Below are 14,453 nucleotides of genomic sequence, written 5' to 3'. Positions count from 1 at the left end.
TAAGGGCATGTTTGATTCAGGGTTATTCTTCAAAACCTTGGTTATCCAACCAAGGTTATATTATTTAACCGTGTTTGGTTCAGGGTCATGAGGGATTCCCAAGTTATATTTGATTCTCGCCACGTCAGCAAAATAAGGTTATATCCTGGAATCAGAAAACCTCCAAATCGTAAGGTTTTGGACGATTCCGGGGTTAAGTAAATATTTTTCTCAAATATAACCTTCGTGCGAACGCTGTTTAGCAAACCTTTTCTTTTCGCCTATCGCACACTTTTCTTTTCGCAAACCTAGAGCAGCGGCAACAAATCCTACTTGAACCCGCGGCGGCGGCGACGACAAAGACCTTGGCTTCTCCCTCTTCGTCTTCTTCGAACCAACGGCGACAGTCTTCTCCCTCTTCGTCTTCTTCGAACCGGCAGCAACCACAGACTTCTCCCGCTTCGCCTTCTTCATCGACGGCGACAAACGTCTCCTGCTTCGCCTTCTTCATCGACGGCGACAAACTTCTCCTGCTTCGTCTTCTTCAAATCTGTGGCGATAGCCAGCTTCTCCACCTCGGTTGGAGTCCAACTTCAAGAGGATCTTGCTTCGGGTAAAAAAAAAGGTATTTTTAAAGAGATAAAAAAATTCCAGTTTCCCTAATTCTGTTTGCATTTAATTGTGTCGTTTTTTGGCGAACTGTTTTCAAGTTATTAGCTAATCTTGAGATCTTCCTCACAATGAGATTTTTATTAGCTAACCTTTTTCTCTTCGAAATCAAAGAATGAATAAACTATGTTTGTATTTGTGTCCAATGATTGTTTCTGAGATTTTTACACATGAACAATAGAAACAATAGTGGTAAACAGTTTGGTGTTTGTGTCGGGTGATCAGGCACAAGTTTAGAATGATATTTGAAGGCTTAGCAGAGTGTCTAATAGTACTTTAACAATTAGCGTTCAACTTTCCTTGGCTGAGATATGCTAAAAAGAAATAGTTTAAATGTGAAGTCTGCAAATCTGCACCATAATACAATTGCACCGTTTGATAATTTGTGACACATGTACTAAAAATTAAAACACGTATGTCAATCCTGGTGTCTGGAGGGTGTCTAGGATCAATGAAAAAGGAATATCAAATTTGGAGAAGGAATTTAGTGCACAAGTGCTACACTACTTTGCTTCAGAGGTATTCAGTTTTTGCAGAATCAAAGTTTCTCTTGTTCTCTTCTTATGCATGTGGAGTTTTAGATGCTATTCATTAAAATTGTTGATATTTGGACCTGCTTTCACAGCATTTGAATTTTTTTTTCCAATTTGCAGGAAGAATGACTAACATAACAGTACAACAGAACACCTAAGGTGAAACATAATGAGTTTCAGTTTTCCAGTTTCCAGTTCACTTTGAGTCCATGCAAGCAAATTTATGATTTCCTTGCTTTCTTTGAATAAAACATAAAATCTTTTGAAAAATTTAAATTCTTTGAAAGGTTCCACTTCTAAGGTGAAAATGATGTCAAATTAGTTTAAGGAGGGTTCATTTTGTCTGCTTTAGTCCTTTTCTAATTCGAACTGTGGAATTAGTGATAACTATTGAGATGAGAAATATGTGCTCATTTCCCAATTACTTTATATCTATGTGTCTGACCTCATGATACTTCTAAGGTGAAAACTATGTTTGTATTTGTCTTTCGCTTATCAGTTATTAGGATTTCCACCTTGTTGATTTTCTATTTGGTTCATTGTCCTTTTTATATTATAGGTTGCAATGACTCGGTTTTCAGTAAGCCAAGAGATGAAAATGATGTATGTATTCATTATGCACATGAAGATGATGGAAAGCAAGATCTTTTTGCTTTTATTATTGACAATATTCTTAACTGTCAAGAGAAGAAATGCTAGGTTCAGGAGGAGCATATCATATGGTACCACGTGCAGACAAGAGAAAGGAGGTACCATCTCAGCTGAAGGACTCACTGTGCTAAAACTTGCGGACAATATCATCATCACTGTGTCAATGTTGTGACATGAAATGCATTTTGGATTTTAATTTACCTCACAAAAATTTCAAACTGTATCTAGATGGTGTGACATTTGTGGAGCCTTTGAGACCAAATGGTGTGATGCGTAATGCTGAAAATTGTGTTATTTATATACATGCGTGTAAGAAGATAATAGTTGATTACTATTTATTATTTATTATTTATCTATATACATGCATAGTTGGTTTTGTAACTAAAGTAAAACAATTAAAAAAAAGAAGTAAAAAAGTAAAAAAAATTAAAAAGTAAAAAATAATAAAAAAATTTAAAAATTGAAAATAATAATAATAATAATCATAAAACATAGAAATAAAGTGAAAAAGACAAAAGTAAAAAAACATAAAATTTAAATAATAATAATAATAATAAATGGTTGGTTTTGTAACTAAGGGTAATATAATAAAATATTACACTAGGTTATTCATTAAAACCTTCAAACAAATAAGTTTTTATTGCATGACCTAAGTTGAATCAAACAACATTTGGTTATGTTTTATGCCCCATAATCTTGGTTATGTGATTACTTGGTAATTATATAACTAAGGTTATACATGATAATTTGAACCAAACACATCCTAACGTGTATGAATCTCATTTTCATCGGTGCTTTACTCTTTATATATTGCCTGCTGCTTTTCATTGCTTTAATTATATAAAGCAAATTTAAATGCCAATTAGTGCATATTTTTTAGGCGGCTTGGAAAACGGCAATTTTCGGCCCATCCAAAATTTGGAATTGACCGCAAAGTATTCCAAGTTTTGAAATGTCTAATTTTGTTTTCTTTTTAATTTTACCCCTCTATTTAATAGACCTTTTTCTTATCTTATCTCAACTTTCCTTCTCTTTCCGTTCCTATCTTCTTTCTTTACATGCATGGATAATTATTATGATGTTATTTTTTAAAAATTAGTACTATAATTTAATTACATTATTGTTTTCTCTAAAAAATCTAAATTGATACTACCATGGGCTTAATATATTCATATAAAATTTAGTCGAAATAATCAATAGAAAATATTGTTAGACTCCTTATAAATCTATGAGATTTGAAATAGATCCAATCATACATGTTTAGATCCATTATTAGGTTTCGGTCACGGGCATGATATATTCATATCAGGACCAATGCTAATTGATTCTCTAATAACATTTTAACACATATACAGAAGTCAAAATAAATAATGGAGAGTACTGTTAAACTTTTTACTGTTTTAAAAATTCACAGAATTTAAAATGAGTATAATTAGACTTATCTAGACCCATGAATTTTAATTATTTCAGATTTTTTGAATGTGTTTAAATATTATTAAAAGAATCAACTAGTGTTGAGTCTAATATGAATCAAATTAAGTACGTGGTAATGTGATTCAGATTCTCCGAAAAAAAAAAAATAACGTAATTAAGTTATGGTACTGAGTTTTTAAAAATATGCATCACAATAGTTATACATATGCATGCTTAAGCGAGAAACTAGGAGAGAGAAAAGAACAAGAGGTTACATATGCATAGGAGAAAAAAACAAAAGAAGAGAAAATAAAAAAAGAAAGAGAAAAAAAAATAGATTTGACGTAGGGGCACGGAAAAAAGATACATCTTTTGTTTATTTTCAAAGCTTAGGATTATTTTTTTTTGTCAATTTTAAACTTTGGATCCCCCTTTGGACAATTGCCACTTAGAAAATGATTGTGTAAGTTTGAAAATGTTTGCAAGACCATTGTGACTTTAATTTCCTTCTTTCTTAATTTTAAGGTGCAATAATGTGTCTACGTGCCCTCGGGGCACAATGCAAAAGACGCTTATGGATTTTCAAAGTATCATGAGTCAATTCTCAGCTGGAGTAAACTTATGCTCTATTTGATGAAAAAAAATATGTAACACAGTGTGATGCATGATTATCCATAGCCTGTGGGTCCACTGACGGAGTTGTGTGCGTCGGCTATCAGTGCCTAATAATGTGAGCGTTTGAAAATTTTTATAAGATCAAATTCCTGAATTTATTAGTTGAACCGGATACTAATTAAAAAAAAATTATAAGTAATCAATTTAGAGTTGCAAAGAGTGTCTTTAATGACCTTTTAGATTCAAACCGAACAACTTAAAAATTTTACTATGAAAATCATCAATTAATAATGAAATTAACAACAGAATTAAATTTTTATCACTAAATTAATAATGAAATTAAATTTAATTAATGACAGAATTAAAATTTCTACTTAATTTGTTAAAATAGTGATGAAATTAAAGTTCTGTTATTTTAGCAAAGAATTAAATTTTCATTATTAATTTAATTTCCGTTTCCATTTTAGTGACCTAAGTGTTAATCCCGTCGCTAAAATAATAATGGAATTAAAATTCTATTGCTAAAATTAAATCTAAATTCTGTTCTCTCACATTCTCTCTCTTTCCTTTCCTTCCATTCCTTTCTCTGAACTTCTTCCCATCCCGTCCAAACAGAGGTTTAATCTCTGACGGTCCGTACCTCGTTGGCGTCGGACAATGAACGGCATTGTCTCATCAATCCCTTTAAGTCAACCTGGTTTGCCAAAAAAAATGATTATTGAGCAAGGGAAGAACGTTATTTTTTTAAAAAACTAAAAAGCATATCTTTGCATAAGACCATTAATTACAATTTTATAAAACAATTTACCTGAAATTTTTAATTAACTTTTTTTAAAACACAAAAGAAAGGTAAAAAGCATGAGTGTAAGGTGATTTACAAGATAATTTGCCCCTAAACTTTAGTCAAGATAACTATTTAAAAGCTTTTCATAATTAAAACATGTAATTGTTAATGCATGAGATGGTTGAATACAGTGGAAGCAAAATCAGTGTTCATTGAGAGCAATGACAAAGCACGTCTGTTTTTTCTTTAGAAAAAGTCTTAAACCAAATCAATCAGCAAAAGCAAAGCCGAAAAAATTCCAAAGCCGCGAGAGTGAGGGAGAGAAAAGCAAGGCCACAACTCAAATAAAACAAATAGATGAATACTATATTATGCTGTCAGCACAAACAACAAAATGAGAAGACTCCCTTCTTGATCACTACATCTGTATTGTTTGTTGGTTTTGACAGATTGGTAGGACTTCAGTCTTGGTAGTTGCCACAAGCTGTTGAAAACTCATGACAAAAGAAGGAAAGAATTTGGAAAATTCAGGAAAAAAACAAGAAAATAAAGGTTTGAGAGATAATCATGAACTGGTTTGAGTGAGACGTCAAAAGAACATAAAAACAGCTCAAAACAGTGGATAGACCGACCACGTTGCTCCATTCATCGAGACATACGTGTTCAAATCAAATCTACTGAGAGACTAACGAGGCGACCTACTTTCCAAGCCAACGACATAATAGAGACGCTTCATCGCGTTATCAATCTTTTAAAATTGATCGACATCGTGCCCGAACAACTGGTTTAGCTAGATCAAACCAACCGCCGTAACTAAATCTATCGGCGCACCTAATTTGACATGTCTGACGGAACTGACTCAATCAAACCAACCGACTAAACCAAACACTGTCATACAATTTTTCAAATATTAATTCGTTCAAATATTACAAGAGTCTCATGTCATATTGGCACAAAAGACAACACTATACTAGCAAAAACGAATAAACGATGCTGAGTGATCAAGAGTTGCATTTCATTGTTGCTCGATCGAACATTAGAAAATCAGCAGATGAATCATGGATAAAATTGAAAGATATTTCCATGATGAAATTTGTGTTAATCAGAGATAAACTTAACTGGCCAAAGAAAAAATATCGAGGGTGTTCTGAATTTAGCTGGTACTTGAGCAGTCCGGACGGTGAGATTACCTATCAATAATAGAGACAATTGATAGCGTCATCTACTGCACTAGTAATATTGTATCTTTTCAAGGCCTTAAACACAAAGCTATCACATTATATATAGTACCAACCTGTAGGATATGCACCATCTAATCGGCTTGCACAAAGTCAAGGGACAATGAACTGTATTTCTGTCTCGTCAATCCGTTTGATCTTTGATCTTTGATCTATTTGGAATATGAGTCAAATAAAAATCGGATGTGTTATCGTTGGCATTGATGGGGGGCAATTAGAATTCTCTTTTGTACGCGACCTCAAGAAATGACCCCAACAGAGTGTTGACAGGCAGCTAAGACTAAGCCGGTGGTACTTGGGCTCTACGCACACTCAGACAAGAACAAGGAACGTTAGATGCCAGAAATCAGAGAAAAAATCCCCGGAGCAGGCCCTCCGACACTTAAATCAGGTACTTTTTCTCCAGAAGAACAGTGTACGAAGAAAGAAGAAAAGTAAAAGGTAAGTGCAAATGTGTGAGTGAGTGTACCTGCACAAGAAAGAGGACTCCCCTTTTTATATGACAGTGTGTACCTTCTGGAGATTGACCGATGTCAAAGGATGTCGGGTGTTAGGACTTGTCGGGAGATGGAGGACGCGTGACATTCTCCTATAGACTGGAGGAAGGTTCTCTTTGCAACTGATCACAGATCATTGGAATATTCCCTAACATACGACAGTTATTTTCTGACAGACGGTTACAATTCCCTGACCCTACTTGTCACGTAGCACCTTCTGTCCCGTCCGGGTATGACCAGAGTAGCTCGGAGTGATCTGTTAAAGTCTGATGAAAAGGCTTGATGAAAAGATGAGCTAAGCTATGACGAGAGCCTTCTCTTCCCCGTTATATCGATTCAAACCCGACCGGGAGTAATAGGTCTGTATATGCAGATTAGGTTGAGGAAATTCGATTGGTGAAGACAGGTCAGGCTTCATCTCAGTGGCCTATCATGTGGCCGGTCTGGTCTCCTAACCTGTAATTACTCAACCTGGCATTATAGGTCTGGCGACATCCGGCAATCCTACCCTTTCTTCTCTCATCTGTTGACTATCACGTCCTCTTGACTTCTGACTGCCACGTAATCTTGACTTCTGACTATCACGTCCCCTTAACTTCCGACGACTGGACCCCCTCGTTATGCACCGTATCACAAGTCTCCCCCTAAGTCTAGTCGAAGGAGACTCAGGTCAGACTAACCAGACTCAGGCTCCAGTTTCTTTTGGCTTGCCCTTATGACTTTAATTATTGCACCTCCTCTCAGGTCCTCGGTTATGTAACCTTTATCAAATGAATGAAACTCTGGTGGGGCTTTGGGTCTTTGTTCATATTTCTTTTTACTTCCCATCCCTGGTATGTTCTTACTTTATGCAGGCCCAATGAATTGTTAACGGCGAGAGTATGCTTGCTTGTAACTCGTGCTAAGGTGAGAGTCTGAAAGCGTGAGAGCAGGCTCACTTATAACTCGCACTGGGGCGAGAGTCTGGAATCCCGACCGAGAGGCTATTGGTCATGAGAGCAAGCACACTTATAACTCACACTAGGACGAAAGTCTGGAATTCCGACCGTGAGGTCATTCATCGTGAGAGCAAGCTCACTTATAACTCATACTAGGGAGAGAGTCTGGAGGCATGAGGGCATGCTCACTTATAACTCGCACTTGGGTGAGAGTCTGGAATCCCGACCACTAGGTCGTTGGTCATGAGAGCAAGCTCACTTCTAACTCGTACTGGGGCGAGAGTCTGGAGACGTGAGGGCATGCTCACTTATAACTCGTACTGGGGCGAGAGTCTGAAATCCCGACCAAGAAGTCGTTGGTCGTGAGAGCAAGCTCACTTATAACTCGCACTGGGGCGAGAGTCTGGAGGCGTGAGGGCATGCTCACTTATAACTCGCACTGAGGTGAGAGTCTGGAATCCCGACCGAGAGATTGTTGGTCATGAGAACAAGCTCACTTATAACTCACACTGGGGCGAGAGTCTGGAGGCGTGAGGGCATGCTCACTTATAACTCGTACTAGGGCAAGAGTCTGGAATCCCGGCCGCGAGGTCGTTGGTCATGAGAGCAAGCTCACTTATAACTCGCACTGGGGTGAGAGTCTGGAGACGTGAGGGCATGCTCACTTATAACTCATACTGAGGTGAGAGTCTGGAATCCCGATTGAGAGGTCATTGGTCGTGAGAGCAAGCTCACATATAACTCGCACTGGGGCGAGAGTCTGGAGGCATGAGGGCATGCTCACTTATAACTCGCACTGGGGCGAGAGTCTGGAATCCCGACCACGAGGTCGTTGGTCGTGAGAGCAAGCTCACTTATAACTCGCACTGGGGCGAGAGTCTGGAGGCGTGAGAGTATGCTCACTTATAACTCGCATTGGGTGAGAGTTTGGAATCCTAACCGCGAGATGGTTGGTCGTGAGAGCAAGCTCACTTATAACTCGCACTAAGGCGAGAGTCTGAAGGTGTGAGGGCATGCTCACTTATAACTCACATTGGGGTGAGAGTCTGGTATCCCGACCACGAGATCGTTGGTCATGAGAGCAAGCTCACTTATAACTCGTACCGGGGCGAGAGTCAGGAGGTGTGAGGGCATGCTCACTTATAACTCGCACTAGGGCGAGAGTCTGGCATCCCGGCCGCGAGATCGTTGGTCATGAGAGCAAGCTCACTTATAACTCGCACTAGGGCTAGAGTCTGGAGGCATGAGGGACTAGGAGACACTTTGGAAACCTGACCGGGAAATGATTTGGAGACCTGTCCAGGGAATGATCTCGAGACCTGATCAGGCAATGATCTGGAGACCTGACCAAAATAATGATCTGGAGATCTGTCCAGGGAGTGCTCTAGAGGCCTGACCAGGAGTTGATCTGAAGACCTGGCCAGGAGTTGATCTGGAAATCTGACCAGGAGATGATTTGGAGGTCTATCCAGGGAGTGCTCTAGAGGTCTGACTAGGAGTTGATCTGGAGACCTGACCAGGAGCTGATCTAGAGATCTGACCTGGAGATGATCTGGAGACCTGACCAGGAGCTGATATGGAGATCTAACCAGGAGATGATCTGGAGGTATGTCTAGGGAGTGCTCCGGAGGCCTGACCAAGAAGCAGTTTGGGTGAGTAGCATTTGTGGCTTGAAGGGATTATGCTTAAGGACTTAGCCTAAAGCTCCTGCGATCACAAAGTGTAATATATAAGGCCTTAGTAAAATTCTTAAATCTTACTCTGATTTCAAGGAAGGGTAAAGGTGTCAAATTTTGATCGACACTTCCCACCGTCTTCTTCTTCATTTCTCGAGGCTACTGCATGGAATTCTCAGTCCTCGAGGCGTGGTCCTCGTGAGATAAGGCGATCCTGTTCGTATACTGTAAAATACGGTGCCCAAATAACAATTAAATAATAAGGCTATTGGAAAAATAATCTTATTAGATTTTTCAGGAATTTTTAGGAATTTTCTGGGATTTAATCGGAGCTCGTTTGACGTATTTTAAGGGGATCAATTATTGGGTTTAGAGAAAGCCTGTTTGGAATACCCTTTAGTGGGAGTTGATTGAGGAATTAAACTTAGGGTTTAATTAAATATCTAAGTTTATATTTTATTTATTTATTTTCTTTTTGTTCTCCTTTTCTTCCGTTTCTCACCCGACCCAAGCCACGCTGCCCTTTCTTTTTCCCCATCTCGCTGATTCCCTTTCTCCCCTTCGCTTCCTCGCGCCACCCTCCGAAGCCCGCAACGGCGTCGGCCGATCGCCGGCCTCGCTCACCCCGCATCGGCAGAGCCTCCCTCTCCCATCAGCTCTTCTTCGCCGACCACCAGTGCCACCCGACGCTGTGCCCTAGCATGTAGCCGAGTCCACCTCTTCGTCACCGGCGTAGATCTGGCCATCACCTTCACAGACTTAGCCGCGGGCACCCAACCCTCGTCGGGAGCCAAGCACTCGATCCCACCTTTCCGGCGGAGCCCTAGCCGTCACTGTGTCGCCGTGCGATCATGCCGGATCTCAACTTGAGGGCGTCCGATCGCGTCAGATTTGTGCGCCGTCGCCGTATCATCGGGTGCCACTGCCACCAGAAGGGAGATTCGACGCAAAGGAAGACAGGGCTATCCTTCTCCTCGCTTGAGGACCCAACCGAGTAAGGGAGGTCACCACTGGAGGGATCTCTGCTGCGGATCCATAGAACTCTTCCCCTATCACGCGGATTCCTTCACTGGAGTGGTACCACGATCCTTGTCCCAGCAAGCTCGCTATCAAACATGGATGCGTTGCTAAGGTTGGTTGTGACTTGGACGTTCTTGTCAACATTGCTGTGGTATGGATGTATTGCTTAATTGGTCATGTGGGTGGTGCAGATCCTATGTTTGATGAAATGCCTAATTCCTCGTGCTGTCTCTGATCGCGTTGTCAACGCCGTCATCGACCACCATCCTTCGTGAGTAGTTGTGGGATCAGTGAACAACCCGGGAGAAGAATAGCGAGCAAATGGGTAACGAAGCCCTTAACCTAAGCTTTGTTGATTTATGATCAGTGATGATTTAGGGTTTTTTTGATTTGGAGGGCAGCACTTATATCTAGCTTCGATCATTGTTGTGATACCATGCGCTTATCGGATCCAAGGTGGGAGTCTTACTTCTATTACTGTGGCGATTGAATATCTTCGTCAAGCGGAGAATCGGATTTGGTAAGTTGAGAAGGTAATTTCGTGTATTAACCATATTTGATTTTAGTTGTGAAATGGTTAGAGTGTCCTAGTTCTAGTTAGTTGTGATTTATTGCTTGAGTGGATTTTAGTTTGTGTGTGATTATCATGTGGATGAGTTGTTATTGAGATGAAGGTTTATGGTTGATTTAGAGGAGTACATGATTTGTAATATAATCATAAGATTGATATCATGATTAGTAGTGATGGGTTGGATTAATCTGTGTGATATGTGGATTTTGGTAGATCTTGAATTATTGAGTTTTAGGTTTAGCTAGTTGTCGTATACGTGATTAGCTAAACTGTATAGCATGTGATTTACAGGATGTGGACTCGAGACGAGCGTCTTGAAGCGAGACTACTTGACACGATCGACAGATAAAGGTGGGTACTTCTTGCTTTATCTCTTTAGCACATTGATCTTAGTGCATGAGCTATATGTTTAGATGACTACTATGTTTATCTTGACTCCACTCTTATTTTTCCTGCATTTGATACTTCCACTCAATCTTTGAGCTACTCGTTTCTGTATCTATACAGTCTCTCGTTGCTATCGATGATATTTAGCAGATACTATATTACTAGGTATCAGATACCATATACCAGATGCCAGACATTAGATATTAGGTATTGGATATATAGACACCTGATACCATGTTTACATGCTTTGATTGCTATTTATTTGCACACCTTACTGAGCATGCTGGCTTCATGTAGCATACATGTTTCTGTTTATATATATATGATGACTGTTGCATTGTTCGCATCATGTCATTGCATGCATTGCCGACGATCCTGTCTCCCTTGTGGTTGAGGCGGTTGTTGGCCAGGGCCGCACGCTCGGCCACTCATGGGTAGTGGTAGCTTAGAGCGTGTCGCATGTCCTGTCGTGCCCCCTACTCGCACACTCATGGGTAGTGTCTGCTGGAGTCGCGGGCAGCAAGGACCCCCGTCGCAGACGTAGCTATTCAGCTACTATGCAACTGTCCCCTCGGCCACTCGAGAGTAGTGGTAGCTGGAGTGGTGTACAGTCTGTCATTGTCCCGGCCTCTCGTCCATACTGGGGTCATGGATTTGAGGGGTGGGTGGGAGTGACCATCCGTGCATACGCTGTTATTATTATATCTGCTGGTTGTTTACTTATGCTGTTGTTGCTTATCTATGCTATTGTTACTAGCTTATGTTGTTGTTGTTTATTTATGCTGTTATGCTTATATAGGTTGAGATTTATACCTGTGATATGTGTTTAGACACTGGCTTACTTACTATTGACATGTATATACCTCACATGATACCATCTAGTTATGAGCAGTACTGTAGCAGGACTTTGCTACACCTACCTTTCATTACTAGCCTAGGATATGGTTTCAGGTATGGACACTTATTATGATATCACTGTAGTATCTGCTATTTCCATATGAGACTGTATACCTTTGCATCTCTAGTTCTTTACTATACTCATGCACTATCTGTCTATTACCCGCTGAGTCTTTATACTCACCACCCCGTATATTGGTAATTTCGCCAAGTAGCAGGTAAAGGATTTATGGAGTCGCCTGGAGATCCTGTTCGCCAGTTCCACGTCACATTCGAGGACGATATTATGGATTTGGTATACCGTACGTTAGTTGTGCTTCGGTTTTGTTTCTTATTCTTGTGTTTGTGTATCTTGTATTTAGTTTGATTTTATTGTGTCAAGCCGAGCCAGCTCGCAGTTAGTTACTTTGTGTTTGGTGATCGTTGTTTGTGATTTCCGCTGTGTTGATTTTAGTACAGCCGTGTGGGTTGATTCATATATTTATATAACTGCGTGGTTGTGTTTATTTCTGTTCCAGCCGAGTGGGCTGGTTATATAACTGCGTGGTTGTGTAGATATATTCCAGCCGTATGTGGATGATGTATATTGTATGTATGTATGCCTCAGATTGTTACCCATACAGGGGAGATGCTGCCGAAATTTTTCGATAAGGACTACTCTGGGGGCGTGACACATACACCCATCATGAATTTCCTGTCACTTCCATCATAAATACTTTTTATCGGGAGACGACGCGTGTCCTCCTAACTTTATTCTTCATAATGTATGATGCACACTTTTTTGCATGCGACCCCAAATTGCTTCCGCTTCTCAATCTGACAACTGAGTGTGTTATGCCGCTTTGGTTGTCCAGTTCACTTTTCGATGTTTTCTAAGGGTTTTGATTTATAAACCCTAAAGGTTATCCGTCGTTGCTTCTTACCGCTTCGTCTTCCTTCGAACTTTCTTTGCTTTCTTGCTTTCGTCTGCTCGCCTTCTTCTTCGTGTCTTTCCTATGTAAGTACTCTTCCTTCCTCATCTTCCCTTCCCATTTTCGTTTCTTTAATGGCTGGTGAGATGGAAATGCCCTGGTACTCATACTTTCTTTCTGACTTAGATAGAAGAGACCTTAGGTCGATCCATTCTAGTCTAGAACTTTCCAAACCCTACAAGTTCCTCCCTCTGGGGCCCGATGAGCATCCGTCCTCTCCTCCCGTCGGGTTTGTGAACTTCTTTAAGGATCAGCTTCTCGACGGTTTTCGATTTCCTGTCTGCTCTTCTCTTCTCTGAGTCGGTACTTTGGCATTCTACTATCTCAATTTGCTCCCAATGTCTTTCACGCTATGTGCGGGATGGTGATCCTCTGTCGCCTGTATCAAATCCCCTTGCTCCACAACTTTTCCACTATTTTTATGCCCTCAAGCGCTCAGAACTGGGTGTCTTTATGGTGCAATCCTGGGTCTGGTACAAGTTTTTTGAGGGAATGTCCTCTTCCAACAAGGACTGGAAGTCCCATTTCTTCTATGTCCAGTTACCCAAGCCCGTGTCTTAGCCCGCTAAGTGGCGTTACACTCTTCCATCACCCTCCGAGCTGTGGGAGCACTAGCATTAACCAGATTGCTTCATAGCTTCAGAGAAATTGGAAGGAGTGTGGCTTCAGCTCTCTTTGATATTGTGAGAGAGCATACTATACGCGTTCGGGCTTAGCCCTATCCGAACACCTATAGGCGCTCCTTTTGTTAAGATCACATGTCTTCCCTTTCGGATCTTCGCTAACTGAGGTATCTCCTTTTTATTTTATAGAAGTCGTCATGTTCCGCGCGTACACCTTTAACTCTTCTAAGTTGCCCAGTGATGTTTTGAAGAAGCTAGGGGGAGAAATTTTGGGAGGTCCTGAGGTTCATCAAGTCGCTCAGGCCAGCGCCTCAGCAGGGACTTCTTCTCAACCGTTTGAGGAGACCAAGACCCTAGAAATTGGTTTCTACCTGCTGAAGCAACAGAGGATGAGAGAGCCCCTTCTCCGCCCCCAGAGAAGCATTTGCGCCTTCAACATAAAAGGAAGTGAGTCACCCCATCAGTCCAAGCTTCTCCGTCGAGGCCTCCTCTTTCGCAAGCCTCCTCCAAGATCAAGGTCAAGACCCCTACTCGGGTGTCCCCTTCTCCCGCAACAGAGGCTATGGCCTCTTCTCCTATCCCAATTTTTGTCCTCGAGCAAACCAATTTCCAAGCGGGAGACCAGCCCGGGGACTCCTTAACTCCTTCTATTCCATCCTCTGCTCCCATGATGGCTCCGGCTTCTTCTTCTTGTGCTAAGGAGCGCCCCCGGAGCAAATATGTCTTCACCTCCACCTTCCAACTGCCCTCTTTGTAAGTGCGGGGCCCCCTTCCGTCGGCCAGCACCTCTCCCCTCTGTGGTCAGGTACAACTCCACGGGGCCCTAACCGACTCCTGGAAGACTACTGCTGACCAAATTTTAGAAGGCCCCCCACTAGAGTTGGTCGACCTATTTTCGCAACGGCTGGTATCGATAAGATTTCTCTGTTTCCCGTTTATATTTTTGAGATAATGCTAACCTTCTCCTTCTTTGGACAGACCTATGTCATTG

General features: G+C 41.0%; 1 long non-coding RNA gene across 2 annotated transcripts; it reads left to right on the top strand.

The window, feature by feature from the left end:
* Positions 1 to 249: 249 nt before the first annotated feature.
* Positions 250 to 2,175, top strand: LOC121975645. Of its 2 annotated transcripts, none has more exons than XR_006110385.1 (2): positions 250 to 604; positions 1,741 to 2,175. It is a non-coding gene; the product is annotated as an uncharacterized LOC121975645 (long non-coding RNA). The 2 variants fall into 2 exon arrangements; XR_006110386.1 differs by having other exon boundaries at positions 1,302 to 2,175.
* Positions 2,176 to 14,453: the final 12,278 nt, after the last annotated feature.

This window comes from Zingiber officinale, chromosome 4B (assembly GCF_018446385.1).
Source record: "Zingiber officinale cultivar Zhangliang chromosome 4B, Zo_v1.1, whole genome shotgun sequence".
Lineage (NCBI taxonomy): Eukaryota > Viridiplantae > Streptophyta > Magnoliopsida > Zingiberales > Zingiberaceae > Zingiber > Zingiber officinale.
This window is presented reverse-complemented; position numbering and strand designations above follow the sequence as displayed.